Here is a 22,511-nt window from a genome sequence, read left to right on the forward strand (position 1 = left end):
GACTCAAAGATATGACACCCCGAACAGGGCTCCCAATCAATCTACACTTCTGGCTACCAGTGAAACTCTAAAATTACAAATGGAATTGTGTTTGAAAACTAATCAAACAGATTCATCATAAGCTCAAATCTGGAGCATACCTCTGATCCCTAGAATATGATGCAAAAGGAATTTTCTTATTTGGGTCAACTGGTCAAAATTTATAGTCTTTCAAACAAGGCTACCTAGAATTATGAACAATATGCAAATTTGCAACAAGGTAACTGACCAACTTTGAGGGGTTCGAAGAATAGTCAAACGGATTTGAAATGACTTGAAACTTGGAAGATAGGTTATTTTTTATGCATATTAAACATCCTCAAAGTTTTGAAACATGAATCTTAATCGGGTACGAGATATTCAAATGCAAACATGCCCTTCGATCACTTTTTGGTGCTTGGGCATAAAATGTAGAATTGAAAACAACTCAAAATGGGACTTTACAGAATGGTTCAAAATATCAATTTATTATAACAAAACATATGATAGGCTAAAAGAAGGGTGTTAGAAGCATAAAACACCATATAGGCCTTAATTCTATAGCCGGGTACATAAACATGAAAAACATTCATAGGGGCTCAAAGCAACTCAAAATTTTGAATAGGCGCTCAAAATGGGGATGCAATTTTGAGCACCAATAGTGGTTCTATCTAGGGATGAATGACCCTTGTGAGCATGGAAAGAAATCAAATCTCTGGCTAAGAAGACCACTCAAAAACTTTCTCTGAACAAAATTTTGAAAACAAGGAAACCACTCTATTTGTACAAGATGGTGACCCTGGGCCACCAAAAATTTTGCAAACCTTTTACCTCTATCAAATACTTGATGTTCAGTTACTTTCCTTTGAGGTAAACTAAAACTTTGATTATTCTTTGTTTCACCCAACACATAAATTTTTTCAATTGGCTCAGCTCGCAAAAATAAATAACTTTCCTGACTTTCATAGTGCATACTAGGGACTTATTTAATATAATACTCACTATGAAAATAGGGATCAGGATGCTCAAATATACCAAGATCAAACTGATAACTCTCTTTAACAAATGAATTTTGCATGCTCTCAAATTTGGGAAAAAGATTAGACACACCTTACAAACATGAATCTCCATGTATAGCCAATTGACAATCAAATAAGTATCCACATTTATACTCATTAATGTCTTCATCCATCTGAATAACTGAAAAAAATCCAGGGATCTCCACTAATTCTTCACAATTAGCAAACAGATCAGTCACATCAAAACATTCATCATAAAACTCCTTGTAAGGTGTAGGTAGATATTCAATAACCACTTCATTTAACACCTCACCCTCATCATCACAATTGAAAAGCTGATTAGCTCTTACCTCATATGAATCATTATGAAACTTACTATGAAGTGCTGACATATTTTCAAAGACAACCCCGTCAAGCACCTCATCTTCGAGCTCAAAAAATGTAGCATCATTAGAAAATTCACTGTCACAAATGGAAGAAGAACAATCTGATTTGTTATAGTAGTATGACAGTGTGTCACCATTAAATTCATCTTCCACTAGATCTAAAAACTCCATGTCCTCTTCAAACAATGGATTGATCACTTCGTGCAAGGATCCCTTTTGAACATTCTCACAAAAGATGGGTTGATCATCATCCAAGTCCTCATCATATAAAGCATTAGTATAAACCTTAAATTCATCACCCATTTCATCATTGTGGAGACTCTTAGCATATGAAGAAAAATTAGAATCAGATGAAGACTCACTTTCCAGATGAAGACTCACTTTCCATTTCTTCTACCATGCATATAGTATTTATAAATATGTTCTCTTCATTATCTTTCTTAGGATAATCATTATGAATATACCATGATTCATTCCTAAACCTTTCACTACATGATACAACTTTATTATTTGACATGAAGACACTTGACAACCCTTCCTTAAGATATTCATACTCAAATTCACTAGTATCAATTGGATTCACCATTTCTTTATCTTCATAGCTAGAGAAAAAATCACTCTCAAATTCTTCATCAACTAACTGATTTGTAAAATGTAAAGACTGAGATGCATCTTCACTTTCAGATTTAAAAAAAATCACATCTTCACTTTCATATGAATGTTCAATTCCGTTATTATTTTCCTTTTCTCCTATTGCATCTGAATCATATGAATACATCTCATCATCATTGTCCTGCTCATTTATATGATCCCTTTTAGCATTCTATTCTTCTGACTGTGACTGAGTTAACCTTGATTCACATTCTTCATCTTGTGTTACCTTTCCATAGAATGCTAGATCACCAATGTCAAACTCATCATTAGAGACATGACTCTCAGCCTCCTCACTCACATAAGATTGAGATATAGGTATAGGAACTTCATGTGTAGAAACATTAGCAACATCATCATTTACATAATTAGCATTATAAGAATTTGTTGTTGTAGCTAGTCCTTGATTTATAATATCATAACATTGCTCATTTCTATCAAAGTCTAAAATATACCTTACTACTGTAACATCACAAATACATGTGTCTTCATTTCCAATAGACTCATTCTTTTCTACACACATATTCTGATTTGAAAATTCAACCTGATTATACATTACAGTAGGGGTGTTGACATTCTAATATGTATTTGAACATTCAACGTGATACTACTCCTTATTTTTGTCTTCATTATGCAAGCAAGCAGCCTTAGAGAAATGACTCCTAGTCAATCCATATTTTAAATTATTCTCAATATCCATAGCAATCATAAAAGCTTGATATAAAGTCTGAGGTTCTTTATCCCTTAACCAATAACTCATTTTCTTGTCAAATGCACCCCGGTAAACTATTAGGCATACTTGATCCTCTGGTCTACATTTCTCAGGGATCCCATTCAAGGTTCTTACAAATCTAATATTAAATTGAGGAACAAGTTCACCATCCTCAATATGAATCCTTAAAAACTTAGTATACGAATCAGATATGCTTAAGCTCTCTCCAAATTGCTCCATGAAGGCTGAATGCAACTCACTCCAGCATGAAATAGAACATGCTAGAAAAAATTAAAACCAATCTCTAGCATCACCTTCTAAATTTTGAACAAATAATTTCATGTGTACATCTTCATGAGCAATCTCATAGTCACCCATCAAATCACTAAAAATTTGAACATGCTGACTAGTTGAAACAGTATGGTTCCCACTATATTTAGACAAGTATTTTCTAATATCATTAGGAATGACATTTGGGAAACCATAGATACCATTGAAAAATAATGACATGTATCTCTTGGTAGAAAAAGATCTATGATTTTGGTCAATGAGCTGCATACTAGGTAAAAAGAAATCTGCCATCTCTTGCAAACTTACAACTCACCAAAATAACCTTCAGAATTTATAACTCATAGTAGATCTGAAAACTCATCTACCAACTTAAATCTCTAACATATTCCAAGATGTAAAAACATTTTATAAAACAATCTTTGATGGAATATGCTAAGATGCATTAAACACTTCTCCTACTTAGCACTGAAATATCACTTAATGGAGAAAAACTTTTGTATAACTTACTTTCCTAAAAAGAAATCTCAAGAAAGAGGAAAATACCGCATATGTGATGTTTGCAAGCCACTTCAATGATATGAACAACAACAGATTCACATCTCATCTTGATTTTGTAACTTTTGCAAACCATCACCCACTTTCTTTACAACTATTGCCAAGGGCCTGAGATGACTTCTTCAAATCCGCATTCCAACTATTGCAACCTTCACAATACCCTCAACTTCACAATTGCACTAGTGTAGAGATATACTTTGAGTCACCACTCACTACATGAGAAAAGATTTTTCCAACTTGCTTAAGAGAACAAGCTGGTCCAGAAAATATAACAGGTATTTGAAAACCACACACAACCTTGGAATTTTACACCATTAACAAAGTGAAAGAAAACATATTCTTGACTCTTGAAAGGATAGCAACACTTTGAAAACACTCTTTAGCTGAATTGACATGGAATCACTAGTGACAATAATATCAATCTTCAACCTTTAAAGCTACTACTGTCCTGGATAAAACATCACTGGGAGGCATGAAACTTCAGCATGACCTTGCTGCTGATAAAAAACTTTATAATGCCTTTGTTGTAACTATATTGAATCACCTTAATATTGCAATACTCCCAGCAGAGTCACCATTTTGTTGGCTCCTGATTTAACAGTTTTGGAAATAACCAAGAAACTAGACCAATACATCTAAGGTTAGCTAATTCCTATAATGGATGCACTTGACTGCAGTCTTGGGCCAACTATAAGGATAAACCCTTCTTCTTCTTTAGGCTCTGTTAGACCTAGACGGGTGGACCTCAGACTCTTTATATGGTACCAGTGTAAAGGCATACAATTGAATATGGAAAAATAGATAAAATCCCTTAATCTTCTATGTTTATGCAAGCATTCATGGATAAAATAGCTAATAACAGAGCACATGAACCTGATAAAGTAAGTGAGGGAAAACTCTTTTAACTCTTAAACACAAAAGGAAAGATATTCGATTAAGATTTGTATCTCAACATCATCTAGCTATGCAACAACAAAGAACATGTATCCTTCAAACTGACCAGTCCCTTATCCATTGGGCATCAACTAAACCTTAACTTGTAGATGAATACCTAAATTATACTAATATATTTAGGCATATGATCTAACTATTTGACTTGAAAATAAACATCAATCTTCATAACAACTCTCATACTTATGATGAAATCCTTCTAGTGTAACCTATAACCCTATCAGTATAAACAAGCATTTACTTGGCTTCTTTGTTCCAATAAAAAATCTATTTTGATATACAACCTTAAAGTATTGCAACTAAGTCCAAACTCTTCGTTCTCAAACACAAAACATTATAGATAATAGAAGAAGGAGATGAGAATCAGAATGAAACTAAAAAAGGTGAAACTCTTTCCATTAATTTCATTGAAAATAATACATCATGTGTATATCAAAATTCAATAAAGAACACCAAGAGATAACTATGTAATATAACAATACTTCAAAAGAGATAAAATATGTTGTTCATAATAGGAAAAAAACTGAGAAAATTGGTATCACAACTGTGAGAAAACTTAGGAAATTAGAACCAGATTGGTCTCATAATCCTCCTAAAATCTTCAAAGAATTGGAACCCTTACAATAAGCAGAAGAGGAAGATATATAGGAGAAGATCTTTTAGGAAATGTAATGTGGAATTGAAATCTGTCCCACTAAAAGAGTCTTCAATCTGAAGTTCCTGAAACTGAACTTCCTCATCTACCTACAATTGAAAACCATAAATGATCCCAAAATATGTGATACCTCACACCTACAAATATACAAATATCTCATGGAGAAATATCAAGAAGTCATCACAAACTATACTGAAGCCTTTGAAATTTGATCTTAACATGTCAAATCTACTTTGCCGTGAAATTCAAAATTTGTTGTTGCCAAAAACATAAATGCTCCCAGCTACATCAAAGACAATCAAGTCACCCTCAAAATTGTTGAAGTCATACATGATGAAATTATCTCTAAATCTGATTGCAATTTCATCTGCAACATTAAATATGCAATTTTCACTAAGAAGCCCTTGAAATCAAAAAAAACTCCAGTAGTTACTATCAGCTGAGACCTGCACAAAATTTGACTGCAAAAATGAAGAATTCACTCTCTCTCAATTTCGATGGTATATTAAACTGTATATTTTAGATAAAAATGGTACCCCTGAGACCATTTTGAAAATTTGCCTCCTGGACTGAACAAAGCATGTTTAAAATTGAAATTTTTTTAAAATCATATAGTATAAACTATATAAACTTTTAAAAATAATTCAAAAATTTCAAATTGAAAATTTGAGCATTTAAAACATTGGACTTTATCTTTAAATAATTTTCCTCCCTCCAATCAAATAGTGCCAAGTGTCAATTTTTCATTTGTTGGAATGTACCCAGGCAACACTTTTATTATTTATGCATTTGAAATATTTTAAATTTAAGCCTACGAAATTATGACCTAATCGTAATATCGTAGCTCATTTAGATCATCTTCCCGATGTCACGACAAGCCTTGATTTTCACCTTTGCAATGTAAATCGATATATTTGAAATATGATCACATTAATATATTAAATCTTTTAACTCCCATTTTGTAGCATCTAAAGCTTTCATTTTCCACGCCCCGATGTCACAACAAAGTCAAATCTTGTAATATCTCAATTCTAATTTTTTTTTTTTATGATCCTACGGCATGGGCCCCATCGTAGCACTGCACATGAATGAAAATCTCTCCATGATCCTACAAAATTTGTAGGATCGTAAGCCTCCAAATCCTAAGCCCTAACCTCACGACCAAGCATAACATCGAAAAGCTTTGCCTTTCCCTCTCTAATCTCTTGACACAAGCGTGAGTGTAGCATTGGAGCCCCTCTAAATCTGGCTCTTGACCATGCGATAAGTTGCCATGTGTCACCTCTCCCTGGCATCAAGTCGGTAAAACTCATCCCTTGCTGAGTAGGTGGGACCCTCTAATTAAGTAGTGACCATTCTATGAAAAAGTGTGTCTTTTGAAGACATTAATAGCATTGCGCATTTGTGGTTTTAAAGAACAAATAAAAACTATTTCTTGTGCATATGGGACAAAATGTCCAACCTTAGCACCTCTTACTACTGTCATCCCCTGCAAAAAACGTGGATCTACCCTACAGAAAATGTGGAGACCTGCTTTGAGTACGCAATGACTAAGGATGCTTAGCTGCTTGGAGTTCCTCCCCACATCCAACATGCCTCCTCCCTTTTTGGCATGAGCTTTCTTACCATGTTTCTTGTTGTGTGTTGAACTTCCTATGTTGCGCTAGGTGTGGAGTACCTTGCAAATACCGTGAATGCCCTGCAACTCAAAGTTTCTCCCTATGTCATTGGTTACAGTCACATGTGGCCTATAATGTTTAATGCCTTTTGCTATGGATCCATGGATATTATGGACTTCCTTGTTTGGTGGACAATCCAAGGTATGAACCTTGTGCTCTCAAATGGAGATGTTTTTCCATTGAGTTCTACCCAGAATTTGAATGGACTTGATGATTTAGCATCACAATACACTCCCGAGAAAATAGAAGCACTCAAACATTATAATGAACAAAATATCACATAACCATGTAATTTCTCCGAGCACTAGCTTATGAATGAAATCATGGAGACCTTGTATGTAAATGAATTGCAATTTTAACATCTTCAATCCATGCATAATTTCATCAACCTGATGTAATCAGTCGGGCCCCAAAGTGGGTCCGACTAAAAAAATTTCATTTCTGAACAACTGATATGGTAAATAGATTTATTAAACATTTCAAACAGATTGAAATCAAATTTAACCATAAATTCACCACTAAAAACTTAATTCAATTATTTCCGCACAATTGTGAAATCATTGTTAGGAGGCTTGTTGCTTGGCTTTAAAAACTGACATAAACACCTAGCTGGGTTCTGAAACTTAGGATATATTATCTATCTGACACATTCATCAGGTCTACCAAATCTTGTCGCATGATGACATCAGGGTCAAAAGATATCAACCTCTGAACATGCTAGCTTAAAATCACCTGCAGATAAACATGTCAGAAAGCCTGAAATTGCATTTGGTTTTGGGATTGAAAACTAGGCAATCGGGCACTTGAGATTCTGAAAACTGGAGCATTGCTACTTTTTCATGAGGAGAGTGTACTTCTATGTTTTGGCTCATGATGAATCATGGGATGCATTTGATGAAGGTTTGAAGTTGGCTACCTAGATTTGCAGGATAGTGAACATCAATAGAAAAGTGTTTTTTGGAAATGGAAAGGCCCTGGGAAAGTGTCCAAACGGATTCATCAAGCCTTGAAAATTGGTACATTGGTAGTATTTTTGGAGTAGAATGTAGGGGAACAAACCATTCAATCCCACCAGTCATGGACTCAAAGATATGAAATCCCGAATAGGGCTTCCAATCAATCTACACTTTTGGTTATCAGTGAAACTCTAAAAATTGCAAATGGAATTGTGTTTGAAAATTGATCAAACAAATTCATCATAAGCTCAAATTTGGAGCATAGAAAGTCTCTGAACCCTAGAATATGATGCAAAAGGAATTTTCTTATTTGGGTCAACTGGTCAAAATTTATAGTCTTTCAAACAAGGCTACTTGGAATTATGAACAATATGCAAATTTGCAACAACGGTAATTGACCAACTTTGAGGGGTTCGAAGCCTAATCAAACGGATTCAAAATGACTTGAAACTTGGAATATAGGTTCTTTGTTATACATATTAAACATTCTCAAATTGGAAAAACATGAATCTTAACTAGGTACAAGATATTCAAATGCAAACATGCCCTCCGACCACTTTTTGACGCTTAGGCATAAGATGCAGAACTAAAAACAACTCAAAATGGGACTTCACAGAATGGTTCAAAATATAAATGTATCATCACAAAACATATGGATAGGCTCAAAGAAGGGTGTTAGAAACATAAAACACCATATAGGCCTTAATTCTACAGCTAGATACATAAGCATGAAAAATGTTCATAGGGTCTTAAAGCAACTCAAAATTTGGAATAGGCGCTCAAAATGGGGATGCAATTTTGAGCACCAATAGAATGGATGAATTTAAAATGAGAGAGAGATCACTTATAAAGGCCTCAAGGAATCTTGTAGAACATGCTGGAAGGAGGTAGAAGATAAGGTTGACAAATAAGCACTCTTCCACAAAAAAGTGGAACATGCTAGAAGGGAACAAACTCCCGTGTTGTCAACAAATCATCACTACAACTATTAACTACTAAATATTAAATAAATGCATTAAACTAAGTAAGCTTAAGTAAATAGAATAAATAATAAATAAATAAATAATTATTTACTCTAACACCCCCCCTTAAGAACAACTTAGGGGAATGCCTTAAGCTCACTAAAAACTAAGAGAAAATTTAGAATGGGTCCTGGCAACAAGGCCATGTTAGGTATCCATGTAAAATGCAAAGAAATGCAACCTCTGAAAATGGGGAAAGAGGGAAAACCTCATGGGAAAAACCCTCTTCCAAAAAGAGGTAAAAACAATATGCAAAAAAAAAATATGAAGTGAAGGAAGGAAGGTCTCAACCAATCCCCCCAAGGACAACTTCCATCAAAAAGGAGTCAAGAGACTTGCTCAAAACCATAAGTACAACCAGCCCCCCTCCCCCCCCATGAGAGATACTAAAGTCTCACCAGAATAAAGGAGCCCCTAAAGGAGGGATCGAACCAATGCAACTCCAATGCAGAAGAAACAAGGGTACATAACAAGGGAATCCCTGAATGAGAGGCAAAACTAGAAAGCCTAGTTGATGCCCAAAGGAGAATGTATGAGGAATCGAAAAGGGAATCCCCAAGGTAGGTGTGATGAAATTGTCATGAATGTCCACTATAGAATCTGCAACAGTTGCACCTGGAAGCTTGATGAATGGAGTTGGAGGATCAGGCAGAGTAGAAGAAGAAGAATCCTGCTGAAGAGAAAAGTCCTCAACTATATGTGGCATGGAAGTTAAAATAGGGATCTCAGGATCAATACAAAGGTTCAAATATCCTAACTGCACCAGATGATGCTCCTACGAAAGAGAATTAGTGTGCTCCAACAATGGAGATGGTGGACTAAAGTGTGAGAAGGTGTAGAGATGAGTGGAAGGATCAACTACCCTTGTAGCAATAAGACTTCCTATTACATGATCTCGAATGAAAATTGAATTAGTAGTGAACTCAACTATCTTCCCTGATCCATTACATGTAATTTGAGAAATTGAGAGAAGATTGGCAAACAAAGATGGAACATAATTTACATCATTGAATATACCATCCTGGATGTGTACTGAACCTTTCCCGCAGACTGGTAGTGCAGTGTTATTCCCCATGGGAATATGAGGAATAGGAGAAGCCTCAAGAGTAGAGAAGACACCTTGAGAAGATTTCATATGATGAGAAGCACCTGAATCTAGTATCCAAGAAACCTGTGACGGAGATTCAATGGTAGCCTATAATGCATGACCCTTTACAAGATCTAATGTAGATGGTGAAGATGTGGAAGAAGATTAAAAGGCAGACCCCTATGAGGTAGAAGATGATGGAGAAGAGACAATGTTCTTCTAAAGAAGAGCTTGCAAATCTGCAATTTGTTTCTCATAGCCATCAAATCTCTTCTGAAAACAATGTGCCTCATCATGAGATCCTTTTTGACAATAAGAACAGGTAGGAGTCTCATTCTTCTTTTTATCCTTCTTCTTAGAAGATGATGAACTAGTAGAAGAGGGATATGATATCTTTTTTGACTTCTGCTCTTGTGTATCCTTGACAAGCAATGCCTGCGACTGTGAACCTAAAAGTGAATCCATTTGATTGATCTTGGATTGTTCACAAGTTAATTGATTACAAAATATTTCAAATGAAGGCATCCTGTGTCTATCACCCAATGCATCCATAGTGGAGTAGAAAGTTGAAGAGAAGATCTGATCTTGTCCCCTCAACTTTGAGAGTATCAAAAAGATACACTCATCATCTATCTTGGTTTTCCCACATCCTTGCAAAAGTGTACACAAAGATTTGAATTTCATTAAGAAGTCCTCAATGGTGGGAAAGCTATTAGGTGTCAAAGAAGTCAACTTTGCATCAAGTTGTAATGCCCAAAATTCATTCACTATGCCAAACAAAGTCTGAAATTTGAGCCAATAAGCCCGAGGAGTGGTCAAACCATCTAAGTGAAATAATAGATTGTTTGAAATGTTTAGTGCAATAAATCCCATGGCCTCATCCATTTTGTTTCTATGTTGAAGAACCTCAAAAGCTCGTGTAAGAATAGGTTGATTCTCATCTAGACATGACCATAAGCCCCTTGACATGAGAAGCCATGTCATTTGTGCCTTCCAGGTTTGATAGTTGTGTGGTGTGAGATGGGTCATAGATGGATTTTCCATTGAGAGAAAGAAGAAGACAAAAGCAGAAGGGTCTTATTATGAAGTAAATTATAGAAAAGAAAATGTTGCCCCCTCCACAATGTATAAATTGGGCACTCTTTACTTAGTGTGATTACAATAGCCAATTTAAGGCCTATTTTTGAAAGTAATATTTTTTTCCATAGAACCTATAATCTAATTGCAGATCAAAAATATGCACTTTAAAAAAAAATGGAACTTGATTATGTGTCCAGATTAGCCCATACAAAGCATTTAAAGTGGAAAAAATTGGAATTTGTAATTCAAGAACATAGATGTCAAACCACCTACACCAATGTATAGATCATGAAATTCTACCCCAAAACAAAAAAAATTGCTCGAAAAAATGAGTCTGTATGAGGGAGATATCACTGTTTGAAAATCACCTCTATAGTTACTTTTTCTAAATCGCTACCATCACACCTCCAAAAAATAAAGGAAAAAGCCCAAAAAATATTAGATCTTTATGCCAAAATATCTTTCTCCTTTTTCTCCAAATACTGAAAAAAATGCTCTTACTCCTGATTGAAGAAAAAATCACAAACAAACTAGGGTTTGTGTCTTCGAATCGTGGCTTCAAAAAAATCCTTCAAACAAGAAGTAGTAGGGAGGCTCTAATACCATGTAGGAGTTGATGAAATCCAACTCCATAGTCACCAAGATCACTTGGAGTGCAAATAGCTTGCCGAAGAGAAACCTAAGTTGCAAGAGCTTGAAGGAAACAAAGCAAGAGAAAATATTTGACAATAGGAAAAATGAAATTTCTATGTGAATAGATGAATTTACAATGAGAGAGAGAGACTAGTTATAAAGGCCTCAAGGAAGCTTGTAGAACAAGCTGGAAGGAGGTAGAAGATAAGGTTGACAACTAAGCACTCTTCCACAAAAAAGTGAAACATGCTAGAAGGGAAAAAACTCCCGTGTTGTCAAGAACTCATCACTACAACTATTAACTACTAAATATTAAATAAATGCATTAACCTAAGTAAGCATAAGTAAATAGAATAAATAATTGATTATTTACTCTAACAAATGTGACGTTAAAGCTTAGCTCATCCAATTCAAATATAAAAATATATTATAATTTTTATTTAGAATAATTATATAAAAGGTAAGCTCAAAGTTATATTCAACATTTTTGGCAATAGGAAGCTAAAATTTTTAATACTCTTAATGTAATTCTCTATATGAGGTAGGAAAACAAATTTAAAAACTCTTCCACTTGATAAAACAAAATTTTCCAACCAACATATATAAAGAGGCATTAAATTTGTCATAAGAGTTTAGATTAAATCCATGTCCACTTGTAGCTAAGAAATATATTATTTGTTTATACCATGCAATATTTTAAAATTATCTATTATCACTATTCTTATCTTGAAATCCTAATATTGTTACATTTTATATAATTTTATCTAAAAAACATATAATTTTTTATTATAGATATCTTAATTATATTTACATTTTTTTTATGATTGAGAAAAACAAATGTGCTCATTATTTACACTTCAATTTAACCTTTATATGGATGAAATCTAAACAAGGGTTGCATGTTTAGCTTGACTCCTTGCCTAAGATGTGATAAGAGGATGATGTGTTTGAAATGGCTTTAGCAATTTAGAACACCCAAGTAACACTTATAGGTAATATGGTAGGAAGAAGATAAGTCTATGAATAACTTTCTCAAGTTACAAAATATCTTTGTGTCACTGCTAGGTGGTATCATTAGCGATCAACATTGAAAGGCTTCAATTAACTCAAATGAATAAATAACTTAAATGAAAATTAGATGGTATTGTCATCGACAATTAACTCAAATGAAAATCAAGATCAAAAGGCTTCAAAGAAAATGATACAAGTATTGTCAATTGCCAAAGTTCAGATACATAGATATCTATGACTAACATTTTGTTAGGAGCAATGTAGCTAATACACTTGATATAGAAGTGTAGTTGACAAAGGTATTCATTCATGTCTACAATGAATGAGAACATTATTTTCATTGAAGAAGGAAAGAATATGAGTCCAAAGACCTAATTACAAATTGAGAAAACAATGATTTATAAACATTTTTTTCCCTCTAAGTCATTCTCATTGGAAAATATCTTCTTTTGTGATCCAATATTCAAAAACTAATTTGAATGAATGATTGTAAAAATAATCTCATTGGAAAATATTTTTTTTGTGATCCAATATTCAAAAATTTATTTGAATGAATAATTGTAATACTATCGCAATTTTGAAAGCAATAGATTGGCGTGGAAGACAAGGCAAGTAAAATTCATTTATTAAATAGTAGAATTTTGAAACAAAATTACTATCAATCTATTAAATGATTTAGTAAAAGAATAATATTTAAAAAACAAGATATAAACAAAATTGGTCTACATGGTTGTATCTATCTTATTCTAAATTAGGTACAATTTTGAGGAAGGAGATACATATTATGGACTATGTTATAGGACATCTAGTATTTGGTCTTGATGACAACATCAAGGTACTAAAGCCATATTTGAAGAACTCTTCTCTAATAAGTCCTTAAGATTGCTAGAGTTATTCATCTCAAATGTTGAAGTCAAAGTTAACAATGACACAAATCTAGTGCAATGGATTCCATGAAGGAATGCAACTCAACATTGATAGATACTATATGATCAAAACTATTCATAGAATAAACTGTGAAAGCTTCCAAAGGATGCATGCACCTAAAAAAAAATGGAAAGAATGAAGACCCATTCCAATTAGTGAGAGCAATAGTCCTTGTTACACTCATACATTAATTGTTTAGGGGGTGATAGTTCTTACTTGGTCCACCATTCACAGGCCAGTTTGTGAATATTGCTAAACTGCTACAAACATATATAGTTCTCCCTACAAATATGTATAAAGTTCAAACAAGAATGTCTGAAAGGAACCTAAGACATAAAGAAATTGAAATTGAACAAGATGGAAAGGGTGTGCATAATAGGAGCTCAATGCTTCATTGCTTCTTGTCTTGTGAAGATGCTCTTGAGTAGAAGTTCAATATTGACATTTGATTGCATTCAAATATATAATTTTTATCATAGGCTTTAGGAAGAAGACCTTGTCGTCTTCTCATGGTTTCACATTACAATATAAGCTATGGATGGGCAATATAAAATCACATTCCAAAATGGAGACCTTTTGAGAAAATAATGTTGGTATAAGAAGACATTTTAGATATTAGTAATAAAAATGCACAGATATAGAAAAAACATGAGAATGTATAAGACATTTTAAATAATAGTAATAGAAATGCATAGATATAGAAAAAAACATGAGAAAAAAATAGTAAATTAAAGAAGGGTACAACACATTAGGAGATAAATATTAAAATATCAATTTATATATACTTAGATTTTAATATTTTAGTTTATAACATTCATGCTGCATGTATTGAGTGGGAGAAAATTTATTAAGCTTTGTTATAATAATTTAATAATTTAAAATATTTTATAAATCTTAAACCAAAGATGGTAGTATATGATGTAGTATCATAACATAACCTATTTATGAAAGAGCTATTTGTGAAAGATGTGTCAAGCAATTCCAATTAGCAAAATTTTGGATACCTTCCCTATATAATATATATGTTTTTTGAGATAATAATATCACTTCTTCCAAATTTTTCCTATAAGAGACAAGCTATCAATAAAATATTGAAATTGTCAGTGTGTATACTCATCTCAAAGAGTTTTAAGGGGCAGAAGAAAGGGCACTTGAGCTTGTGAAGACTGATAGTCTTATGATGGCCATCAGAGGGTGCAAATGAGTCTTTCATAGAGCTTTCCATACAACTGAAGATCTAGTAATGTCCACTACTTGTAAAATTATTCAATTCATTAGCTAGGGAGAGTTAAATAGTTCATTTTGAGTTCATTTTAAATGCTTGCTTCCAAATTGTGCATTAGGCACAACTGGTGCAGGTGGCTATTAAGGGTAATCTAAATGTGTTGAAGGCTTGAAACTAATTGTGAGTGATTCTCAAGTCCAACATCAACACCATTTATCTTGACCCCAATAGGGATGAAGACTATTGGAGAAACCTTAACTACTAAATTGAAAACAAGGTAAATTAGTTACTTTGTATTTTTATAGCTTAGAATTTCATGGAAAGATTTTTAAACTATAAGTCCCACTTTGTTAAATACATTTCTTCTATTTTCTTGCCTACTCAAAATTCATATTGCTATTCAAAGATGGTAATGAAGAAATTTGTGTGTACATATGTGGAGAAGGTGGGTATGGAGTTGATAAGGATTAATCCCACTATCATGTAGCAATTTACCTAAATATTTGAAAAAATTTATTTCATAAAATCAACAATGGCGATGAAGAAAAGTGAAGTGAGCTCTTCAATTTATTTACTATTGGAAAAAGGATGATGTCCAATAATAGAACTTAAATGCCTTTCAAAATTATTTATCAAAACTACATTTGGTCAACTATCAAAATATGAAATTTCATCAAGATACTATCAAATGATATCAATAGACTGCATATGGCATGGGTGAATATAAAACAAAAATATTGCCCTAGAGAATTGAGCACCAAAGAAGAAAAGGGGAAAAAAAACCCATAGAAAGTAGTTCATAGAACAATTTTATCAACAAATTTAACATTGAAAACATAAAATTATTTCTAAAGAAGGAAAAAGAGTATGTCACATTCTTACATGCTTTCTAGAGAGTGGTAGAACTGATGCAATAAGCCTCTTTGGAAGATTTCATCCAATTTGTAGATTTGATTTCTGAAAACCCTAACTCTGGAATATTTTTTAAGTTTGAAAAACTTTAAACCATTGAGTAGAGTCAAAGAATGGGAATAGTAGAGTATAACAATTATGACAATACAGAAAGTAGTTTTGTGCAGGAAAACGAACAAGATGGTGAAAAAAGTTCTTTGGTTTGTAGTAATAGAATGGATCAATGTCTTCATGCTAGAATAATATGTGGATGTCTTGCCATGTATTGTCTACACAACTCCCCAAAGTTTGCCATGTCATGGCACTATTGCCACCTTTTACCACAATTCTCTAATTGTTTGTGTAATATTTAAAGAGAAAACTTGAAAGATCATTGGGGCTCCATAAGAAACACGTCAGTACCTTTGCCACAACTTGAAACTACCTCTAAAGAGTATTTTTTCACAATTTTATGTTGCAAAAAAAGAAAAGACTGCTAGGAAAAAGGCTGTGAACCAATGAGCATGCCAAAAATATGAGGGAAAAAATTAAGTTTAATAGTAAAAAACAATGCCCACTACAAATTTTTGTGGGAATTTTTTAAACTCTCCACGATTAAGGCAAGATTTAATAGAAGTAATACAAAAATATTAGTCTCCGTCTTTGGCCGATAGGGACTAACAACCCTATAAAACACATCAAAATATATACATATAAAAACATACTCTATGGATTACATGTCTAAAGCTTGAAATAAATGTTTATTATGCTTCTTTTATGTCCAAAATCTAGAGTAGGGAGTCCAATGCCTAAGAAAAATAAATAAGTTTACTAAGATTTAAAATAAGAATTATGCAAATTAATGGCTAAAACATTCCTCTTCAATTTAATTCAATCTAAGAACAAATAATTATTATTTGAAACTATAGAAATTTAGTACCCATTCTTAGGGCACAATTTCCCTCAAAATTCAATCGGGGACTTTATGCCACAATCATTAATTGATAAAATACCAACCATTCACACACATCTAAATTCATCACATCACAATTAGAGAGAAGTAAAAATGTTTGGCATTCAAGAATTTCAGAAGTTTAAGCATTCAATGAGTCATTCTATATTGGAAATCTATTGAACACACTCCTTTTTTTTTTGGCATGTTGTACTTATCAAAAGTATAGATCAACTAAAATCTATGTAATTCAGTTGAATCCATTTTAAAAATTAAAAACACTTTAGATCATATCTAAGTAGTACCAATTATGAAAAGAAAATGGATCATCTAACTGAATGAGTAATCAAATGCTTGGCAGCCATCATGTGTTGTTAATTGTTGGATACAATTGTTCAATTGTGTGTTGTCTTTGATGTTACACAAATTTCATCTCAGTTATCAGACAGAGCCTACCAAGCTCAATTGGTCACCAAAGAAAATTTTAGAGTCTACCAAGTGTTCTTGAAAGTTACTCTGTGGAAATAGTTTCTACCAAGCTCACTCAGGCATCGAAGGTTTCTGTGGCAGAAGTTAGTTTCTATGGAGCTCACAAGGTTAGCAAAGGAAAGTCAGTGTTTACTGAGTTCACTTGGTCTCTAAAGGATTTTTTAGAGTTGACAGTTTTCACCAAGCTTCAGTTGGTCAACATTGGAAATCATTTCTAGAGTAGTTTTTACCAAGAAGGATCGTCCAATGAAGGATTTCACTATATTGGAAAATATAGCTTAATTTTTTTAATGTAATAATGGTAGCCTACTAATGTAATGATTATTGATAATTGTAACTTGTAAATGAGATGACTTGAAAATTTGTAAGGTATAAATAAAAGGCCAAGTTGTGAATTCAAAAGTGCAATGAGTGAGCATGCAAGTGTATTGATTGAAGAAAGTGTGAGCAAATTTTGAAGAAGGATCAGATATCCTTGAGGAGTAGCAAAGTTGTATTTGATCAAAGAGGATCTAGTGAAATAGAATAGAGATTTGTATCATAAATTTAGTGGCATCTCATTCAAGTCAACTCATTGTTACTTTCTCACTATTGTAGCAATGATTCCTAAATCTCTAATAAAGTTCTTTTAACATCCATTTTGTAAATCCTCTAACAAGGTGATAGTTCTATTGAATTGTTCTAAAGTCCTCTAGCAAGGCCACTCCTAGTAGGGTGATTAAATATTTTAACAAAGTCACACCTAACAGTGTGTTTTGTAACCTTCAACAGGGCTAGCTCCTAACAAGGTTCACTTGAAAAGAGTGAAAATTAGTAGCTAGTTACTTGGTGGTTTTTCCCATATTGGGTTTCCACATTAAATCTGGTGTCTCTTGTGTTCATGTTATTTCCTTATGCATGAATGTTAAATGTTAGTGAATTCTTAAACATCAATAACAAGTTAACATATAATACATCTACTGAGTGACAACATTAATTAGTTTATAACACATCTTAGGGATTAAGAGATTTTTTTTGTGGTAACTGATTCAACCCCCCTTCTCAGTTACTCCATCTACATTTTCAATAATTGGTATTAGAGCTTTTGGTGCTTGCAAGAAGGATTTCAAGGATCTAAGCTAAAGATCAGGATGTCTTACAAGAGGGAAATTCCAAGGCTTAACAGGGATAACTTTTCAGCATGGCAAGGTCTCACGAGACTCCATCTGGCTTCCATTGGAGATATAGAATTGAAATATATTGATGAAGAGTAGACAACTCCTTCTAGTACACTATATGTCAATGACATTGCTGAGAAGAAGACTTATAACACCATGATGATAGACATTGCATCAGCCCTAAGCTATGAAGAATTTGATGATATCAAAGACTGCAAAACTACCTTTTCTATGTGGAACAAGCTGAAAGATATCTATGGAGGTGATGATAATGTGAGAAGAGCCAAAGAAGAAAGTCTAAGAGGACAATTTGATCAAATGAGGATGAGAGAGGATGAGAACATTGCTAAATATGTTGAAAGAGTCAAAGCAAGCATCAGTGCAATCAAGGCTTCTGGAGGAGATATCAAAGAGGAAACAGTTGTAAGTAAAGTTCTTAAAACATTGCTTTCCATTTATGCAATTAGAGTTTCTGCAATTCAGGAAAGAAGATGTGAAGCAAATCATAAGATAAATTTAGAGGCCATATTAAGAAGATTGATTAAATTTGAGCTAGATAACTATGACAACTATGTTCTAGCTTCCAAGAACATCGAATCAACATTTGAAGCCAAGCTTTCACTCAAAGAAAAGGGAAAAATGATAAAAGATTCTTAGTTAGAAAATGAAGAAGAATTAGAACAGAGTTCTGATAGTGATCTTGAGGTGATTGAAGCTCCACTTGCAACGAAATATTCTAGAGGCAAAGGGAAATAAAAAGTTAAAGTTCCTTTAATCTATTTTTCATGTGAGGAAATTGGTCATATTACTGCTAGGTGCCCAAACAAGCAAAAAAAGGATGAAAAGAAAGGTCACAAATGTAATGGCAAGAAAGACTTCAAATCATTCAAGGACAAAGGTAAGAAGACATGTTTCATGGCTAAGGATTCTGACAATAGTGAAGATGAAATTGTTTACATTGCAATGAAAGATGAATATGATAATGATGAGGAAGATAAGATGGCACTTATCTCTCATGTAAGCAAAAATATACATAGATCATAGACAGTGGTTGTTCTCATCATATGATTGGTGACAAAACAAAGTTTGAACATTTTGAAGACTATGATGGTGGTAGTGTGAGGTTTGAAAATAATGAACCTTGTTGCCTAAAAGGAAAAGGAAGAATCTCACTAACCAAAGAGCTTGTATTTGATAATGCCTATTGGGTTAAAGGACTAGAACATAATCTGTTGAGTGTGGCATAGTTGATCAATATTGGATTCAAAGTGAAATTCATACATGGAAAAGAAAGACTACTGAATGATAAGGGAAAGTTGATTGGATTAGGCATACAGATAAAAGGTAACTTGTTCTATCTTGAACTTTGTGAATGTTCATGTCTTATTGCTCAAGTTGAAGAAAATTGGTTATGGCATAGAAAGTTATGTCATGTGAACTTTGATAACCTGGCAAAAACAATCAAATTCAGGAAAAGTAAGAGGCATTCCTAGTATAAAGAAACTTGAGGTTGGTCTATGGAAAAATTGTCAGATTGGTAAGATGGGAAAGAGTAGTTTTAAAAGTAAGAACTATCAGTCTGAAGAAGTTTTGGAAATTGTGCATACTAATTTGTGTGGACCTATTGGAATTGAGAGCTATATTGGAGAAAATTTCTTCATTCTTTTTGTTGATGATTACTCTAGAATGATGATTGTCATGTATCTGAGAGAGAAATCAGAAGCATTTGAGAAGTTCAAATGGTATTTGGCAAGAGTAGAAAAGGAAATAGGGAAAAGACTGAAATGTTCGAGATCAGACAAAGGTGGTGAATTCATCTCCCATAAATTCAATAACTTTTTTTATCAATTGATTGAAAAGAACATTGCTATCAAATATTGGAAGGAAGCTATCAACATTGCAGTTCATACCTTGAACCGAGTATAGTTGAGCAAGGACTCATTCAAAACCCCCTATGAGTTATGGTATGGCTATAAACCTAATCTAAGTTACCTAAAAGTATTTGGAAGTAAATGCTACATTTTGAAAGAACCTAGAAAAGGAAAATTTGATGTGAAGGGTGATGAAGGTATACTTTCGAGATATTCTTGCAACAGTAAGGCATATAGATGTTTGAATTTATCTACTCACAAAGTCATAGAAAGTGCACATGTGAAAGTTGATGAGTTTGCAGAAAGGATTGAAGAAAAAAGTAAAAAGGAACCAGAATATTACAAGAGATTTATTTTCATTGAACCTAATACAATACCAGATACATCTGTCAATCAAGAAACTTCTACTCCCGAGTCTTTAGTCACCGAGTTGTTAGAAGTTTAAACTGAGTTGCAGGAACTTGAGTCACATCTAGATGCTACAAAGCCAATGCCCACTGAGTCTGAAGGACCCAAGAAATAGTCAAATCAACCAGAGCTAGAAGTTGAAAATCAAAATAAAGGCAGTGGAACTTAGTCAAAAGGCAAGCAACCTATATTGGCCAAGTATGTTAGGAGACAACATGCACTAGATTAGATTATTGGAGACAAATCTGAAGGTACTATGACAAGAAGTAAGCTAAAAGGTACTTGTTTACTTACTTATTTGGAACCTAAAAATGTCAAAGATGCATTAGAAAATGAAAGTTGGATTGAGGCTATGAATGAAAAGATAGAGCAAATAGAGAAAAAAAAAACATGGACTCTTGTACCCAGGCCTAAAGATAAAAATGTGATTGAAACTAAGTAGGTATTCAAAACAAGTTGAATGAAGATGATAAGGTATCAAGAAACAAACTAGATTGGTATGTAAAGGCTACTCTCAAGAAGAAGGAATGGATTATGGAGAGACTTTTGCTCCTGTTGCAAAACTGGAAGGTGTCAAGACCTTACTTGCATATGTTGTATACAAAGGATTTAAGGTATATCATATGGATGTCAAATCTGCATTTCTCAATGGTATTCTAGATGAAGAAGTCTATATTGAGAAACTTAAAGGTTTGCATTGCATGGTTTGAAACAAGCATCTAGAGCATGGTATGAAAGATTGCATAACTATCTTATTCAGATTAGTTTTCAGAGAACTAATGATAACAATAGCTTGTATATCAAGGAAGGACTAGATAGCAAGATTGTTTTTGTAGAAATATTTGTGGATGATACCTTGTTTACATGAAATGATGATCTATGCAAAGAATTTTTAGAGAAAATGAACAAGGAATTTGAGATGTCAATGTTTGGTGAGATTAAATTCTTTATTAGTCTTCAAATTCAATAAAGCAAGAATGGTATCTACATCACTCAGTCTAAATACATCAAGGAGATACTCAAAAAGTTTGTAATGGAAGATTGTAAACCATTTGGGACTCCCGTTTGTACTAGACTAAAGCTTATCAAGGATGATGAATCAAAAGAGGTAGATCAAACCTTATATAGATCAATGATTGGAAAGTTGTAGTATGTAGTTCATACAAGGCCTTATAATGCTCTTGCAGTTGGTATTGTGACAAGATTTTCAGCAAAACTTAGAGAGAATCACATGATGGCAATCAAAAAGATCTTGAGATACTTGAAAGGCACTGAAGATTATAGATTGTGGTAAAAATTTGGAGAAAATTTGGACTTGAAAGTGTTTACTAATGCCAATTGGGCAGGAAACATTGATGATAGAAAAAGTACAAGTGGTGGAGCATTCTTTCTTCAAAAGAGGTTGGTTTCTTGGACAAGTAAAAAGAAAAATTGTACATTCCAATCTACAGCAGAAGCAGAGTATGTTGCAACATCAGTAAATTATTCTAATATTGTTTGGTTTAAGTAGGTATTGGAAGGCATAAAGGTGGAGAATAAAGAACCTGTTGTTATATTTTGTGACAATACAAGTGCAATCAACATATCTAAAAATCTAGTGATGCATTTCAAAACCAAGCACATTGTAATAAAGTATCACTTTGTCAAAGAATTGGTGCACGATAAGGAGATCAGATTGGAATATGTCCATACAAAAGAACAAATTGCTGACATATTCACCAAGCCATTACCTAAGGATGCATTCTTGTATCTAAGAGGTAAGTTAGGGGTCATACTCCTATCTGAAGCTCACTAAAATAAAGTTTTAGTGATGCATCAACAGGTACCAAGTTGGAGACTGATTAGTTGATGCAGCATAGTCATGGAAACATTGCATATGAATTAG

This window comes from Cupressus sempervirens, chromosome 3 (assembly GCF_028749045.1).
Source record: "Cupressus sempervirens isolate cs-2001-9-10 chromosome 3, ASM2874904v1, whole genome shotgun sequence".
Lineage (NCBI taxonomy): Eukaryota > Viridiplantae > Streptophyta > Pinopsida > Cupressales > Cupressaceae > Cupressus > Cupressus sempervirens.